The sequence below is a fragment of the Pygoscelis adeliae genome, unplaced genomic scaffold, assembly GCF_000699105.1.
Source record: "Pygoscelis adeliae isolate BGI_AS28 unplaced genomic scaffold, ASM69910v1 Scaffold206, whole genome shotgun sequence".
Classification (NCBI taxonomy): Eukaryota; Metazoa; Chordata; class Aves; order Sphenisciformes; family Spheniscidae; genus Pygoscelis; species Pygoscelis adeliae.
In genome coordinates, this window is record NW_008825052.1 from 1,525,106 (window position 1) to 1,537,764 (window position 12,659).

The 12,659-nt window shown below is 37.8% G+C and overlaps 1 protein-coding gene across 1 annotated transcript in view; it reads left to right on the forward strand.

Moving 5' to 3' along the window:
- Positions 1–12,659, forward strand: part of SLC16A10 (solute carrier family 16 (aromatic amino acid transporter), member 10) — a 58,376-nt gene that overhangs the window by 339 nt on the left and 45,378 nt on the right. The gene's annotated exons all lie outside the window — the stretch shown is intronic.

The window sequence follows — 12,659 nt, forward strand, 5'->3', positions numbered from 1 at the left end:
GAGGTCAGTATTATATGTATTTATCATTATAGATCTCAATTTTGATACTAATATTGATTAGCGTAATAAAAATTAAATTTATTCAAAACTTACTTGAATAGACTGATATAAAATGCAGAGGTACGTGATTTTGAATTTATAGGTCTCCTGTACCATGCACATGCAGTTGTTATGTGCAAACCAGACAATGGCTTATTCTTGGCATTTTTCAGTAGTTAGTGTCACACTGTGCACAGCTTATCAGAAGCAGAGCAAGTGGAACAGTGTTACTTTTTTCCAATGTTGTCCTTGAGTTTGTAAGTACTTTAATTAGTGTTTTGCTTTCCTGGACTACTGCTACTAGAAACTTACTTGATTTGGTATTTCTTAATATCTTTTTTTGCTAATTTGGAGTTAATTAGAATTGCTTTATACCTTTCTTGAACACTTAAAAGTTGGATCTAAACCCAGGTGGCTCAACTTCTGAATTTCACAAAGAAGTTAGTGTATGCAAAAGGATCTATACAGATATATAGAATTTAAGCATTTGGCATTTAATAATTTGGTGTTTAATAAAACAGAATGCTTGTGTAGTAGTCTAGAACATTTGTTCAGCACCATAGTATAAATGTAGACATAGGTCCTGAAATTGCAAATTTTTATATAAACCAGCTACTTGAATTGTCAGAGTGCACAAAGGTTTTCAAATGAGACTGCAAACATGATGTGCAGTATAAATTACTGCTATCCTTGCTGATGCTGGGCTTCACTTTCCAAGTTTTTTTCTAGCTAGTAAGATAAAGTTTTATTCGGTCCACATACTCTGAACAGTTTATTTTGGTTCATCTTTACCATGCTTTTCTTAACTTTCCAGTGGTGTATCTGATGGATGTTCTGTCTTGACTATTAACATGTCCTAGATTTTTCTGCATAACTTTAGGGACAAGGAATTTTATTAAATTTAAACCAAGAATACATAGCTGTTAATGTTATTAATAAATTACTGCTAATTCTATAACTGTTTTGGATTACTGTGCAAGACAGAAGTCAAATTCCTTAGAACTTCCATTCATGTGCTCTCAGGTTTCCAAGTCCTTAGCTGTTCAAATGCTTGAGATAAAATTTGTTCTTATCCAGACTTTAACTTTTGAATGCAAACTGAGAACATGGCATCATAAGAAGCAGTCAGTGCTTTTATTTTGGACGTAAATGGCTGCATACATCCCTGACCATGTGACTTACTGCTTTTTTAATGAGATTTGAATTGTGACTAATGAGTGGTTAAATTGTGTCAGTGTGCTCAGTGGCATAACTATGGTTGAGAAAACAATCCTGCTGTTAAACCTGATCATAAAGCTTTTTGAATAATTGAGTTCAACTTTTTGTCTTTTTAAAGTAGCATCTTCAGTGGTATGATAACTCTTCAAAGAGAATCAGGAGCTGCTGGCAGAAATATGTAAATCAACTCTAATTTTCTGGCAGAAATTTGGTTAAAATTGATGTTTTATTTACAGTTACCAGCTTGAGCCACTTAGGAACAAACCTCTAGGGTAACCTAAGGAATGTTTCACTTATCAAAAAAATATGGTTATTGTTATTTCAGTTGTATCTTATTTGTATTTGGTAGCTATGGAGAAGAGAATCTCATTGCATAAAAACATTCCAAAACCTCAATTTATAATGCTGGGCTTCCATGGACCCTCCTATTAATTGCAAGAAAGACCTATGACCTTTCCTTTCAAGTGTCCTGGCAGTAGATTTTAGAGGAAATAGCCCTGCTTGCAAAACTCTTCTAGCTGTGGTGTCTGTATACATAGAATCATAGAATGATTAAGGCTGGATAGGATCTCTGGAGACCATCTTGTTCAACCCTCTGTTCGGAGCAAGTTCAGTCAGATCAGATTACTCCAGTTCAGTCGAGTTCAGATAGTCTACTATTGCTCTGGGTATTACATTGCAATGTTTGACCACCCTCATGGTGAAAAATCCCATGTTCCATCTTGTCTTCTGCCTCTTGTGCTATGGCTGCGTACCTTTGAGCAGTGTGGTTCTGTTTTCTCTGTCTTTTAGGTAGTTGTAGACAGCAATAAGATCTGCACTGCTCCTGCCTCCCAAGCCTTTTCTTAAGGCTGAACCAACCCAATTCTCCCAGTCTTTCCTCCTATATTAGGTGCCTCAGCCTTCAGTCATCTTGGTGGCCTTCTGCACTCACCCCAATATGTCAATATCTGTCTCGTTCTGGGGAGCAGAAAGCTCCACACAACTCCAGATACAGCCTTATGAAAGTGGAATGCCCATGTCCCTCAGCCTGCTGGCAATGCTCCTGCTAATGCAACCTGGAATGCAGTCTTTTTTTGTTGCTGAAGGGCATACCACTGACTCAGCTTCAACTTGTGTCCATGAGGTCCCCCGTGTCCCCTTCTGCTGACTCAGTTTCAACTTGTGTCCATGAGGTCCCCCATGTCCCATTCTGCAAATCTGCTTTCTAAGCAATCGACCTGCAGCCTCTATTGGTTCCTGTTTTTTTTTCATCCCAGGTGCAGGACTCTACATCTGCCTCTGTTGAATTCATTCTGGTTTCTCTTGGCCCATTCCTCAGCATGTTGAGGTCCCTGCGCATAGCAGCCCTGTCCTTCAGCACATCAGTCACTCTTCCAACGTGGTATTATCAGGACTTGGTGCATGTGAAGTCTGTCTTTCCATCCATATTATCTTTTGTAAAACAAACTGTGTGGCTTTAATGCTTAATGAAGGTGACTATAACACTGCATATTGCATGACTATCATGCATGAGCAAATAGAATTCCATAAAAATAATAGGTTACACTTCAAATTGATCTAAGCCAATGTTCTGTACCCAATACTAGTAACTGATGCTTACAAAGCTTAAAAGGTAGTCCTTCCTGCTATATACCTTCTTCCCTTTGGCCAGTCAGTGGTTTTTGGACTTGGAGAGATAGAGAAGCCCACCCTACATCAATTGCTTTTTTCAAAGTCACTTAATACTTGTGGACTTCAGAACACTCAGTTGTAGAGGATGCACAGTTGAATTTATTTTCTTGACTTAATTCATACTTCCTTGTGTTTTAAATGTGCTTTCTGATAACTTTGGGAGTCCCATCCCACTTTTGTTGTATGAGAAAGAAAAATAAATTCACCCTCTTACATCACCCATATATATTCTCTCTCTAAAAACGAAACACAAAAAAACAAACCCACAAAAAGGCCAACCAAACAAAAAAGCACCCTTCAGCTGCAGTCACCTGAGTTCTGTTTTAAGATGAGGAGTTTTGTCCCTTCAGCCCTTCTCCCTTTTCCAGGTGATTTGTTAATATTGCCAAACAGCAAGGGGACACAACATGGATTCTTTCTGGATGTTGGTGATAACTGCTCTCTGTATGCTAACTTGACCTCTTCTTGTTTCTTTTAGCCAGTTTATTCATACCTCCAAGGGTTCTTCCTCTCACCCAATGGAAACTATGTTTTTCTAAGAATCTTTTGTGATGGATGAACCCTTTGTTGGAAGCTGTAAGAAGTTCTAAGCAATTAACACTAGACTTATTTTGAATGGCATGTTACTTTAGCATATCCAGATAATTCTCAATGTGATTATATCTAAACGCTGTTTTTTTAAAATCTTGTTATTCAAAAGGGGTTTAATCACATGATTCATGATTGCTTGATGAATGATGCATATTTAAAGCTGCTTTTAGATGTGCAAAAGCTCCTGATATTCAGCCATTTTGAAGAGGCCTTGCATCGGAGGAGGTGACCTCCTCATTATGGTGAAGAAATACTTCTGTTTTAGTGATTTCTAGAATAAAATGTAGATGAGGGAGAAGAGAATACTCCTTAAAAAAAGAAAAGAAACCTTGTAAAAGAATAAGATAACTTTCACTTTCTTCTAAGTTTTATTCTAGTTTCTTAACAAAATGCAGAAAACATACTTAAATATAATTTCTCAAATCATTTGCTGAAGTTTCTTTGTTCTTCTAGAGGATTAGTTTTTAAAACAATTCCTAGTTGTATCTCTGCCATGTGGAAATGCTGGGTTTTTTTTCCTCCAACAAGGATAAAAAGTTTTTTTTCTATCCCCTTCCTTTGCGTTGTTTAATAATACTTTTATTGTGTCTGGCTATATTAAAACTGAAAAGGGTCAGTGTTCTTCATGAAGCTCCTACCAGCCTGCACCTAGAGGATATTTAGTTCTAATTGTCAGGAAAATTATTATTTATGGTCACCGATATTGAAGTGTATGGCATCATCTGTTTGCCTTGGCAGGATTATGTGAAGATATTCTTTGACTGGGGGTGAGGGGCTAGGGAAAAAGATACTCATGTCTTCTTCCTTGCAGGCTGCAGGAATGACCCTGTTTGACAGGGTCAATCTTGAGTATGAGAAACTAGTGAATTTGTAGCCAGTAGCCATCTTGAGTATGAGAAACTAGTGAATTTGTCCTGTCTTCTAAGGGGCTGTCCCTAGTTGCATTTACCAAAGGAAGATAAATACTCATAAACATTGCTGGTTTGAGTCTTTTTATTTTCAAGCTTCTGTAATTTTTCATATGAAGTCTGTAATATTCTTAAGAGTAAACTGGTTGTAGAACTACCAGAATCCTTTGTTTTCATTATTGGATATGTTAGTAAGTATTTTTTTTCTTAAATTGAGTCACTTCAGAGCTCCTGAAAGTAAAAGCATTGCCTCGAGCTAAGCATGGTGTTGGCAGGAGCTATGCAAACTTCTTTGTGTAGTTTTTGCCAAAGAACCTCATTCTTGACCTGAAATATCCCTGCTGTTTCCAGCTGTGGGCTTCATGAACAAACACTATGAATTTTGACAAGCTGATCATTATTCATGCAGAATAATTTATTAGGTCAAATTTCTGTCCTAATTAGTTTCCCTTTGTTTTTTAACAAGATTTACTTTGTTTGTTTTCACTGGTTTTCTTAACAAGTCTTACTTTTTGCCAATTTCATTGGGTTGAGTAGGTAATCCTAAGAAATGATTGAAGGATGCAAGTGATGTGATGTTGCATTGTCTAGCTTAAATGGAAGGTACCACATGTAAGTTACTGTCTAAGAACGTATTAAAATGCAACATCATTGTACTGGTGTATGGAGTTGTCTGAGTTGGTCTTTAAATTGTGAGGTTCATAAGCCAGGAATACCCAGGGAGAGAATTAATTAAATTGGAGCTTTAAAAGAATGTTGGAGTGGTTTGGCATTTAAATTGCTGTATCAGTTTTTTTCACAATAAACTAGTGTTATATGCTACTTAGGAAAGCAGGAATTTCTCCTGCAACCAAATCTTTCCCCCAGTCAAATAGTGGGAAATGTTGAGTCAGACATAAAATGGTCTATACTAAGGCTAGTATGTGTGATTCCTTAATGCCTGGATTATATGTGGATGGATGTTATGGACCGTTTCCTTTGCTATGGTATCACTTTTTTGTCTTACCTGTCTCATTCATCCCCCTCCATTTGAGTGATGAATAACACTATAGCAAAGCTCATTGTGAGCCCTTGGAGGACGGGGAAGTGATTTTTAATTAAAGCAAAGCAAACCAAAAACTCACACAAAAACCCAACCACCCTGCCCCCCCCTTCACATATTCAGACAGTCACACCCACATACTCATGAGTGTCGAGACACATGTGTCAAAGTAGTCTGAGCAACCAGACCACACAGATGACTGTGTCAAAGTGGTCTTGTTAGAAATCCTCCCAATGAAATGAGTGAAGAGAGATTCCTGCTATCAGATCCTCATGTCTTCTGGGTTGTTCTTAGGTCAGCAGCTGTGTGCTGAATTTGGGTGTGACTTTTGTACCTTTTAGGAGTTGACAGCGGTGAGGATCTCTTCATCCTGTTCCACCTCTGAGACATTAGGATTTACTCAGTCTTTTGTCTCCCTGTTTTACAGCTTCAATCCTGTTACTTATCTTCCCACCATTATCTCTTAATGACTTAAGTCTATAGTTTGTCCCTTGTTTTAGTGTAAATGTAGTCATTGCTTTACTGACTTGGATATTTTGAGGAGCTGATATGTAGTTGTACTGTGATCTTTGATCTGCTTATCTAGGTGTCATCAACACATGCTGTTCTTAAAGGCCTTTCTTCTGCCATCCATTCTAGTGTTTCCACACTCGGGCATTCCCGTTCATTGTCCAATCGTATCAGTCTTAATGTTTCCATTACAAAATGTCTCTATATTTGTACAAAGAGGGAGAGAACATCTGCCTGTGTTTCACGCTAGCAGCTCTTAACCTGTTACTACCCCCTAAACTACCAAAATATGCTTATCGGACCTGTTGTCTGAATTGTTATTAAAATTACTCACTTTTTGTTTATTAATGTAACTTCAGCTATCCATTCTTGTATGGGGCTCCAGTTTGTTTGCTAGAATCTTTTTGTTACGATCCTGTCATCCAAGAAATCTTTCTAGTCTTCCTTCTCCCCCTTTTCTTGCTTTTCTACCTTGCCTGGTGCCAGAGGAAACGCAGGACTCTGCTGTCACACCAGCGTTAGCTGTTGGGGCTTACCAGCTTAATTCTTTTCTTGTTCTTGGTATTACAGGCTCCTGTCTTGCTCATACATGCAGATTTACCCATCCTCAGATCCTATTAACCTGCCCAATACTTCGCAATTTCTCTGTGTCTTAGGCTCCTGATCCATTTCCTCTCATGGGCTGAGCATGCATTCCTTGCACATTAAACTTTCTCTTGTTTTCCTCAAAGAAACTCTCTGAAGAGCATCCACCTTCTTCTGGAGATGGATTCCTAGAGGACTGGTGGGGTAGTTGTTACCAGGTTTGAACTGCCAAGGGCTCCTCACATTACTGCTGATTTCTTCCTTCTTTGGCACCCAGTACTTTTTACTAAATAAAGCACAAGCAAGAGAGCTTTCTGCATTCCAGCCTACAGGGTGAATTGAAAGCAAGCAGGCCTTGTTGATTCTTTGTTTTCTTTGGGCTAGCTAGGTGATGCTGACTGTTAACAGTTTTTCTTTGAAGCACTTCAGCTAAAGGAACACTCACACTATGCTTTAGTTTTTAACAATTTCAGAATAATTGAAAAATATAATATTCTTTTGCTGTCCACACTCCCAATAGTTAATTATTTGTGCAGTCTATTGGACTGAAACTTTTATTTGCAGTCTTACTTGAAGGTTCTTCCAAACTGTGCTCACAGGCAGGCATACCATTAATTCATGTTTTTTGATTTTGCTTTTTGACTGCACCTGCTAGTATCTTTTTTTGAGAGATTTTCCCAGTAACTTTTGCCTAATGCTGGTTTACACCATGTTATGCCATCAAGGTGAAGTTACGTGCACCAAATTTTTGTATTTCTGATTAGGAATTAATACATGGAAGTCTCTTATTTATTCCATAAAGATATTTGGACTTTGCTATCCTGTTTCTTCTTGGATGCTTTGGCTGGTGTAGTTTAGAGCAGCTGCTAAGTTTGCTAGTTTGTATTCCAGCTGCTGCAAGGAGAGTGTCCTGTCCTAGCAGCTGCTCTTACACTGTGAAAGTCCTTGGGAGAATGTGCAGAGCTTCCCAGAGGTTTTCTTTATGTTAGAGTAATACCAGTAAGTACTCTTTTATCAATATAAAAGCTACTGGTGAATTTAACTGACAGAAGTAATTGTTCTTGTATATAACAAGTGCAACTTCCTGAAAACACAAGCTTGGACCAGAAGGGAAGGACTAGTGTATTTTAAATAGGACTATAGCTTTTCTGTGTGTTGTTTTTTTTCCTTAGTTCTTAAGTGTTTGGGAAAATAATCAGGCCAGATCTGACAGCCTGAGAGAAGTGAGGCTGCTGCAGCTTTGTGTCCCCTGTGTAACCAGCAGTGAGGCTGAAAATGTTATTTCTGGTAGGCACACACACAGAGTGCACATGTATACCACATACACATGTATACATGGCTAGCCACACAGATGAACTGACAGACACTCACATGAACACAGCACTAGTGACCTCATCCTGCTCCCCTCTAGCTGAACAGAATGGAGGTCTGCTAGTGAGAATCTGTGTGTGTATATGTATCTATAATATATAATATATGTATACGTTTGCAGTGTGGATCCCTTCAGGTGCTGGGCTCAGACACTCAGATATGCACACAGATGGAAAGTCCCTTGCCTGGGAAAAGGTTATAAAGGAATTTAGCAAGAAGGCAGGGCAGGCTGTGCTGATCAGGTGCAGAGCATGGCCAGACAGCTGTACTGACCAGCAAACTGTTTACATGGACCAGTCCTGTTTATCCTCTTATGTCTCTTATTTTCCTACACTTCTTCCTCCCTAAATCCCTCCCTGGTTCCTCCCCTAAACGTCCCATAATAAGTTCTGTGCGATCCTGAAATGCTTTTCCCCAGCACACTCTGCTGTGTCCTACGCCCAAGGCAGTAATCCCCCTCCGTCGCAAAGGTGCCCTGGCATTGACTTATCCTGATGGGTGTCACACCTGGAACACGGGGGCTGAGGCTCTCCTGGGACAGTCCAGGGAGGACTGGATGGGGTGTCCCCTTCTCTGAGCCTGCAGCTTGGGTTCCCACCTGCGTCTGTCCCTGTGCTCCTCTGGGCATATAGAGACGGGCTGGTGATATCAGGGCTGCTGGTGCCTGCTGTGGGCCTAGGAGGAGCCAGGGCAGGATATTATTTGGGCTCCCCCTCTTGCCATTGCCTCTCTGTGCCCCATTGTGGGTGTGCAGATGATCTTTTATCGTATAACCTAACACTGTGCAAATGGAGCTTGATGGAAGACACAGTCTGATACCTGTTAAGGTCAGTAGTGATGCCTGCAGCAGGCCTTTGACCAAGCTCAACAGAGTTTACTACGTGAGCAACAGAGCTCAAAGACTTTGTTCAGGATCTTGCATGTAATACATGTAACAGCAATTTTCCTTGTTTTTCTTCTGAGAGAAGAAAATGCTTTTTCTGCATTTTTTTCCTCTCAGAAGCTGTAATTTTTTGTCAGTGGAAGTAGACTTATGTCTTAAGCTTCTTAGATCATTATAAGAGCTAGAAGCTTGCTTTGTTATATTCTAGAAGACTAAAAATCCCTGTATATGTAATATGGCTGTTTTCTGTGAAGTGTGGATAGGTATTATAAGCACATTATTATTTTTATTAATAATACTAGTGTTATCATTATTATTCGCATGTTATCTAGTGACAGTTACTGTTTATGATGTAATAGCATTTTTGTTAGGTTTAATATTATTTTTAGTCCTTCCCTTCCTTCCCCTTAAAATTAGAAATAGGGAATAATAGCCAACTTATTCATTTGGAGTTAAGATCTGATTGTGAAGAATGCAAATTGTTGGTGTAATTCCTTAATCGATTTAGTGGGGTTACTGTTCTGGGAATAGCATTAAAGTAAACATGGTTGTAGAAATGCTAGTAGCCAAGCTATTTGGTGCTTAGATTGCAAGCTGATAAAAAAAACCATTTAAAATGCTCAGACTCTTCTAAGAAATCAGTGCAATGTTCATGGGTGGAGATTGATCCTTCAGCAGAAAGACCTGAGTGCTTTTCTTTGATAACAACTGTTATACTATTCTATAATGTGCTATTACGCAATATAACTGGGAGAAAAATCTCTCTACCGATTATATACACCAGTTCTTGCCATTGATGTAACAAAAAGGCTGAGTCACTGCAGGAAAGTTAAGGGTTTGCACAGCTTAAGCAAGACTATTGCAATTGCTAGGCAGAGTAGTGGATTTAGGCTTCTTTTCAACAAACGTAGAGATAAAGATTCTCTAGTGAACGATCAAGGAGTAAGGCATTGAAACTCCCTAAGGTCTTCCAACCCTCATCAGAATTTGAAGGAGATGACTGATTCAGCAGTTTTCTTGACTAAATTTTACAGTTTCTCTTAAAAGAAGAAAAGACTTTCATACTTTAAAGAAGTAATAAACAACATTTTTATCTGGGACTTCAGAGTAAAAATTTATACTAGGCAGTGTGTGCCTGTGTCTGTTTGCTTATGGTAGGTACAAAGAGTCTTTTTAATACAGCCACCCAGAAGCTTGAAGAGCTAAAGGCATTGGTGAAAAACAGGGGAGGAAATGAACCAGCAGTATGATTGGCTCAGAGTTTTGTGCTGTTCTATGTACTTATTTTATAAATAGGAGCTTTGGACTTCTGATATTTTTCAGAATACGGCAAAATATTCAGTAAAACCATTGAATTTGTTTTTAAGATAGTGGGATCTTTATCAAGCAAAACTATTCTTCCTTTAAAAGAATCTTCAGAAAGTTGTATCTGCTAACTGAACTTTGATGTTTGGTTTTTTGGGAGCAGGTATCATAGTTTTGGTAAAGGATCACTAATAGGTAGATCCAAAGTAAAAGAATAAGAAATGTAGTAGGAATATTATTGGAATAGAAAGATGTTTCTTCAGTTAAACAACAAATTTATTCCAGATATCATTGTTCATAGATGCTTTTTATTTTCTGTATATGATATATATGCTTTACTACTCCTTTATTTTTTTGACTAGATATTACCTATATAAAACTTAACTTAAAGGAGTATTCTCTTTAGAAGTATACTCAGTATTTTGAGAACTGATTGGATGTCTTAAGCATAACAAAATAATTTTTGCAGAGTAATACAGTATGATAAAGGAGACCACCTGTAATGCTAAAGAGTACCTAAGTGCGTGACAAATGTTGCAGAATAAAATTTGTGCCCTATCTCAAGTACACAGAATTCTAGCTCAAAGGAAATATTGTAGTTTTAAAATTATAAAACAATGCTCAAGTAGCTCAATTACTTGCCCATTTATTTGTATTTTAAAATGAAATTGCTGTATTTTGCTGTGGAGGTACCTGGTGCTGAGTGTGAAACACGGAAGTTGTGTGAAAATGGCTATGAAGAGCTGAGGTTTTAAATTGGTGGTTTTTTGGATTAAATCAGTAAAATTTAACTTCTTAGCTGTAGAATATGAACTTAAAATAAACATCATGCTCCTTTAAAATAATTTTGAAGAAGTGTTTGCTTTCATGTTTGACTCAGTAGTGTTTCCTAAGAAAAAAACATTTTAATGGTTGGGAGATGAGGCCTGTGATCCAAGAGCTCAACAGGAAGTTTTTTGTTTAAAAATTTGTTTTGTACTTTACTGACTGTAAATATCATCTAAATTATAACTGTTACCAGTGGTAAGTACTTGCAGTGCCTAGAGACTCTAGTCTAAGTCCTGTTGGTATTATGAGTAAACAAAAATATGTATAACCTCTTGCTTTTGATTTTTTGCTAACTGGATATTAGACTAGATAGGACAGATGTGAACTCCAAATCTGCTAAGAAGTACTTCAACAAGCTGTAGTTCAAATCATTCTGACAGATATGGGACATATATCGCAGTTGCGTATGTGAAATACTACAGATGCAGCAAGTCACATTCATGAGGGTTTATCAGCTGTATATCCAAGATAAAATTACTTTGTGTGTACAAAGTAGCTATTTGTTCAGGTTTTCTAGATGTATGGCAACCTGGGCATTTGGATTGCTGGAAATCAGATAGATAACTGCCTGAGTAGTTGGGCACTAAATTAATGAGAAAGTCTATTGTCCCAGTAAGTGATGTTGGCAGACTTGAAAATTTTGGATGGAGATGAGGTAGAAGAACAAGGTCAAGAGTTAGTGGCTGATTCACTTGGTTACAAGGGTTACAGAGTGCATAAGTTGTCACGTGCATGTAACCGATATAAAGGGCACATGCTGACATAGAGAATTACCCTGTCATATGTGCTTTTTCTTGTATTTGCTCTTATCAACCTTTCCATGCAAATGAGTCCCTCTTCCTATTAATCCTCTGAAAGGGACAACGCTTCAATCCATCTGTTTGCTGTGCAAAAACTTACGGTACCTCTGTTATTTTACTAAGTTTTCAGTATTTGAAAGGAAGAGAATGGGAGATATGGGTGAAAGAAAATGTGACACGTGTAAATCCCCTTTTTCCTCAGCCTGTGAAAACGTTTAATTCTTAGTGTCACTTTAAAATAGTCCAGTTTTGGACTTGTATTTCCATTTGGCAATGTATTTGTGATGAGACTGATAAATTTATATGTAAATATTGAAAAAGAAAAAAGTAAGCATTCTTTATGAAAGGTAGCCATACTGAACTTCTTATTTGTCACCTCGCTTTACCTTAAGATTGCTCCTTTTAGAGTAAAATGTAGCTTTCCACAGAACTTATAGCACAAAACAATGTTACAATTGCAAAGACAGTTTTGCTGTGTAGTTCAATGTTTGTACTTGTAATACTAAATGCAGGCACATGCCTCTGAACACTTGTCTGTTTTTTTTGGATTGAAATGTCCTGTTTCAATGTAGATACTTGTTTCTATATAAATGCAGATTCTTCCCGTTTGAAGCAGATGCTAGTTCAACAATCGGATCTCACCTTGAAAAATATTTACCTGTTACAGCATCTAAATGATTTGTCCTAAAATCACTTGTTCTCCTGTTTTATTTGCTCTGTGTAAAAATATTTTGGGTTTGGTTAGAAAAAATACTTTTTTCTTTATGGCAAATAGTCTGTCCCTTGCTGAAAATGGGGACTTGTTTGTCTATAAAGTACTAAATGTGATGCTCTTAATGACTATTTTGGGGTGGATAGTGGGGAATGGTGGTTTGTGACATTAAGAGATCTTCTAGGTAACAGTT